At 29.1% G+C, this 6,364-nt stretch overlaps 1 long non-coding RNA gene across 1 annotated transcript; it reads right to left on the bottom strand.

Annotated features, from left to right (window-relative positions):
- Positions 1-3,128: 3,128 nt before the first annotated feature.
- On the bottom strand, positions 3,129-3,748 carry LOC125193790. The gene is made up of 2 exons (XR_007171630.1): positions 3,652-3,748; positions 3,129-3,522 (listed from the first exon to the last, which is right to left on the bottom strand). It is a non-coding gene; the product is annotated as an uncharacterized LOC125193790 (long non-coding RNA).
- Positions 3,749-6,364: the final 2,616 nt, after the last annotated feature.

Raw genomic sequence — 6,364 nt, 5'->3', positions numbered from 1 at the left:
ATGCCGTATTTTGGATTTTGTGGAATACCTATGGCTTTGCCACATGTTTAATCGAATTCGGGTTTAAGTGTGGGTCGCGAACCCCGCTTAAACTTATGTACACCATGTGGGGATCGTGAGCTAGCTTTCGCGCAATTGTCCGGTCCAGTGATCGTTTAGTATGTGGCCACATTGCTGGTTCACAAATTTATTTCAAATAGTGTATGGACATTGGAAAAATGGTTGGCCGATCGATTGTATAGAAATGAAATACTTTTAGTGTACTTGTGTTATTTAAAAGCTAAACCCCAAGGTCACTCGATTTGGCTTGACAATTACTTTTATGCAAATAATATTTTGACAATTGTCCACTGAGTATCTTTACAGGTACTCAGCCTTGCATGATCCCTATATGCAAGTTAAGCTATGACGAGTTGTGGTGGGTGTTGAGTAATGTGTTTTACACTAAGATACAATGAACTCGTTACTCTGATACTCCTTTTTGGTGATTAAATTAATTGTTATTCCATCTAATTCTATCCAAATGTGGTTTTGCTTCAATTCCCCTTTCTACCCCAGTTCTTATATCCTCCCCCAATCGTGATTAACCTTTCTTTCTATCCTTAGAAAGGGTGAGCATGACAACTTTTTATAAGTACTAGAAATACTTGCAAATATACGTAGATCTAGAATAGCTAAAGGTCAGTACCGGGATATCAAATACGGGGAATAAGATTGCAGACTTCTATCAAATACTATTTGTTGAAACGGGGCAATTTTGACCTTTGAATACAACATCTCATGTCACGGTTGGTTCTCAGCATCCTATATGAAAATCAATTTCTCTCTCCTAAAATAATTTAAAATTTTAAATTATTCATATATTTTCTAATTTAAATTATTTTATTACAATAAATATACTGTCCCATAGAAATAGGTCATTTAGGGTTTACACGTGTTTTGATGAGTAATTGGTAGAGTAAGAGATAATTAGAAAGTAGTTTAAATTGTGTAGCGGATGATAAGAACCATAAATGATAAAGTACAAGATGAGTAAAATGTTGTCATAAATAGATATGAGATTATTTCTATGGGACTGACGAAAAATGAAATATTACCTATTTCTATGGGACGGGAGGAGTGTCAAATTAAAGACAATTTTATGATGATTCCAACGAAATACTAATTGCATGGTATTATTATATCAAAGGCTAAAAAAAAAAGAAAATATTGGATATGAAAAAATGATATAGAGTTAGTAATGTTATTTGATTGTTGTTTAAATCATAAATAATGTTTTTGAGGAGTTAAAAATGATATTTTTGCAAAAAATGAAAATATCTAGTATTAAAAACTGATTGAAAATTATCTATGTCGGTTAAAAGCGGATATGATGTTGCTATATGCATTTGGTTATTAATTTGAATGAAAAATGATATCTTGATTGATACAAATGGTAATTTTTGTGTATAAAAATGATATAACGTTTATCGAATCATATAGCATTGTTTATGTGTTAATTCCTAATTTGAATGAGAAATGATAGTTTGAGGGTTAAAATGATACTTTGTGTGTATAAAAATATAAAGTTTATAAAATGATTTAACGTTGTTGATGCTTGTGATTCTTGATTTATTGGTGAAATGATAGTATGAGGGGTTAAAATAATATACTTTGTATGCAAAAGAATGATACATAAAGTTTATAAAATGATACCGGTGTTGTTGATGTTTGTGGTTCACAATTTATCGGTGAAATAATAGTTTGAAGGGTTAAAATAATATTTTGTGTGCATAAAAATGATATATAACGTCTATAAAATGATATGGCGTTGTTGATGCATGTGGTTCTTGGTTTTATTGGTGAAATGATAGCTGGGTTAAATGAGACTTTGTGTGCATAAAAATGATATATACGTATTTTTTTATTATTGTTTTGAATATGAAATGATATATTAAAGGATTAAAAATTATATTTTTGCAGCATAAAGATGATACATTCTGTTTATAAAATGATATGTTTTTATTATCACACAAAAATAATAAATCATCTGTCCACAAAAAATACAAAGTTATAAATGACTGAGGTTTTAATGTGCAAATGGTAAAATAAGAGAGATGAAGGAAAAATGTAGTGGAAATAGTATTAGTTAATTATGGGGTCCACATTTTAAATGATGTGTAGTGTTAGTACTGATAAAACATTAAATTTTTGCATTGATAAAATATTGTATTATCTTTTATTTATAATTCATATAATTAATTTATTTTCCTTATTCTTATAATATCATAATCTTTGTATATTTATATTATTATAAATAAATATTATTCCCTCTATCTGTCATTTAAAGATGATTTTGTTTCAACACTAATTTTTAAAAATTATTCAACTTTATAAAGGAAATGAACGAACAAGTTACTGAATTGGGGGTTTTGTTTTTTTATACTTCGTATTAATTTTATAGTAGAATGTGAGTGTAATGAATTAGTGAAGCATGAGGTTTACTTATTAAAAATGGAAAAAAGTAAACGTATCTTGAAATGGCGGACAACCCAAAATGACAAAACATGTCAGGTTTTGGTTGACGGAAGGAGAAATATTTATTTCAAATTCATTAATTGACAATTCTGATATTGTGGCACTATTAAAAAAGACTATCCGCTCTCGGAGATAATTAAAGTATTAGTGCAACGTTGACATATTTATACTTAAATTTCAGCACATGATTCTTTAAGTTTCTGTTTTGTTTCCGTCACTGAAATAGGTCGTCTCAAAAAGAAAACGAACCATATTTCAGAAGTAGAATCCATAGTGTTGCATCAGAAGTAAAATCCATACTTTAAGGTGTTCATTCAAGGAGAGAAAAAAGATTGATGGATGCTTTAAAGTAGGAAAGAAGAATAAAGTAATAGAGAAAAAAATTGTTCGATGTTTTAAAATATGAGTAAAAAATATAATAAGAGAGAGAAAAAGTAGTTAGGTGTTTAAAACTACGAGAGATGAATAAAGTAAGAGAGTAACCCCTTGTTAGCCAGGTGCATAGTAGGTCCACCATTGATTTTCGGAACTGGATGCATACAAAAACCTTTACATGTTTGTACATAACGAGTAAAAAAGGTGAAACTATTTTTGCACAAGGTCCTTCTATATGAGACAAGATACAATTTATTTATTGTGCACTTATAGCATTAACATAAGGAACATCGATGATTAGCCATGAGATCCATCACTTTATTGGACAAAACAAAAAGGAAATATAAAGATGAACGTCGAAAAGTAATTATAATACGTCGTTTAACCGACGGTGGGAATGTGGATGACATTTCCAAAAAGATTGACAAAAACCATGACGCGGGTGCAGTTGAAACCAGGTGGAATGGGAGTTCCTGCACTTACATTTATAATGACTACATCCACAAACTTATTCTCAGTCTCTATCACCGTCGTCGCCTCTTTGGCATTCTTTCCCCACCAATTCCGGTCTATCACCGTCGTCGCCTCTTTGGCATTCTTTCCCCACCAATTCCGGCCACGAAAGCTTCCCTATACATATACACATTCACAATCACAATCACATACATAAATATTCATCTCAACTTATTTGTACACATTCAATAAAACATATGTAGCTAGAGAGAATTAAACTGGGTTGTTCTTGCCGACATTCTAGACCTTGTGAATCTATTATTGATTGCATGCTTGATTCTTGTTGATTGCGATTGCGCTTGAGTGGAGTAGATGAGTGATGATGGTATATTGCCACATTACCTCACATCATATAAATAGAGAGAAAATCGCACGTGTTTATGAGTTTACAATGAATTGGGCCCATTGCAATTTTCAATTATCATTTTGTACCACACAAGATGATCTTATCTTTTCACACACAAAAAAACAAAAAAAATAAAGAATGTGTAAATTCATACACAAATCAATATTTTGTCATTTGGGTGTAAACTATCCTACCTCGGTAATAAGTGAAGTTGCAATTAATGTATAAATGATAGTATCTCGATTTCTTTAAAATTGAGCCTTCAGGGAAAGTTACCCGAAACCAAAACTGTGAAAACTTACTCAAAATTAACAATGTCATATTAATGTGTTGACATTGATATCCAAATTTATTGTCATTAATCAGATATTAACACAATATAACAATGTGTCGGATAGCAAATTTATTGTCATTAATCAGATATTAACACATTACACCTACTTATATTTTTGTCAACAACAAATAATTTGGACCAGAGAAAATGCCTAAACCCAAACAATTTGGTCTGGCAAAAGAGAGATGGATTATTTGAACTAACGTGTTTTTTTAAAAAACAAAATCACGTTTAGACATGAGTTTGAGGACCATTGTAATTTTTGTACTATCATTTGCAATTTTGATTTTTTTTTTACGAATTTATTTAGCGATAAATTATCCAGATTTATGTGGAGAGTACATTGATCTTATGATTCTTTTCCTATCTTAAAAATGAAATCAAGAGTGTGTCAATTCAAAAAATAAAAATAAAGAGTGTGCTGTAATTTGGTATTGTGAGTATGTGACTACTAATTCTCCAGCAATTCAAACAATAAAAATAATCAAGAGCGTACTATAATTTAAAAATAAAAAAATAACAAATGTAATATAGTTACACTATTTCATCCTTAAATCCTCTAGTTTAATTAATAAAGAATTGTTTACTTCATAACCCTCGAAATTGATTGAAATATGTAGTAGCAGTATTTGTTTCTTATTATAGAATAGAATAAAATAAGAATAAAACCGACAGTAGTAGTGAGAATTTCGTAAAATTGAGGACAGATGCAGATAGAGACAAATAAATTTCAAGTTTAAACGAAGTTTGAAATTGCAAATATTTTATTTATATTTAGGGGGGTTATCATTCAAATTTGTAATTTTTCTTGTTATGAATTTTTGTGGACATATATTTTCCAAACATTCACTCTTAACTTTACTCGCTCAGTTCCCTTTTAATTGAGTTATTTTTCCATTTCATAAAGTTCTCTCATAGTTAAGTCATTTCCATAGATAGTACTCCTTCTGTTCCATAATAATGGAGACGTTTCTTTTCGATACGGAGATTATGAAAAATTGTGTTAGGTGAGTTAAGTAAAGGAGAATAAAATGAAAAATGAAAGAGATAAAGATATGAAGAGAGAAAAAAGTAAGAGAGGGTAAAATAGGTGTGGAAAAATGTGTTGACTTTCACTAAAAAGGAAAATGATTCTATTACTATGGAACAGATGGAGTAACTTATTTTTTTTCTTACTTTACTCTATTTTAGTTTATTCTCTCTACTTTATTCACTTTCTACTTTTTTCTCCCTATTTTTTTCTCTCTCTTACTTATTTATCTATTTATTTAACATATTAAACATTTGTTTCTTAAATTTCGTGCTGAAAAGTTTTGTCTCAATTATGAAAGAACGGATGGAGTAATAATTTTCCCTCCTTCACGTATACAGGGTTGATATTATTCTTTCTTATAAAAAAAATCAAGATTGTTTGAATTGAAAAATAAAATAAATCAAGAGTAACCAATGCAATTTAGTTAGTAATGTGAATAATAATCAATTCTCCATGATGAGACCAATTTATATTACTTGATCAAATACACAAATTGACAAGTGTTAGTAACAGTTTTATTTTCACACGCAACATACAAATTCTTAGATGAATCTATGCTACTAAAAGGAAGAGTTGATTGAAAAGTCAATATTGCCCTTTCTACTAGAAGGAAGAGTTGATTGAAAGACAATATTGATCTTTTTGGAGGGAAAATATAAAGCTATTTTGTTTATCCTTTTGGTCATTTTGAGAAATGACAACCATTGAAAAGAAAATTGATCCAATTAAATGATAGCTTCCCAATCAAGATTTGAAATAATTATAAGGTAACATTGAATCTGCAAAATGAAACAATTAGAGAGAAGGGTGAGAAGAAGAAGAAAGAGCAAGGAGAAAGAATTTTAATTTACCTTTTATTTGAATTAATGACCACCATAGCACTATCAATAAATATTTTTACTTACACATATTTTCTTTATTTGTATATCTTATTCTAATTAAGTCATATTCTTTGAATATAGTTACACATCTTCCTTTTGTCATTAATTTTTATTGTTTTTACTCCATTTAAATTATAAATTAAAATTGTATAGATTTTGCATTCATTAGGGAGTAGTAAATTCTTCATTTAGACTTAGACAAGATAAATACATTTCTTTTTTTTAAAATCTTCATATTGATTAGAATGTATATTTTTTATATATTTATTATATTTTGTATTCATTATTTGAAATTTTTAAGTTCTGTGTATTGCACAAGTGTTAATACTAGTCGATCAAAACTAATAGTTACAGTAATATTTTAT

The sequence above is a fragment of the Salvia hispanica genome, chromosome 6, assembly GCF_023119035.1.
Source record: "Salvia hispanica cultivar TCC Black 2014 chromosome 6, UniMelb_Shisp_WGS_1.0, whole genome shotgun sequence".
In the NCBI taxonomy this organism is placed as follows: domain Eukaryota; kingdom Viridiplantae; phylum Streptophyta; class Magnoliopsida; order Lamiales; family Lamiaceae; genus Salvia; species Salvia hispanica.
This window is presented reverse-complemented; position numbering and strand designations above follow the sequence as displayed.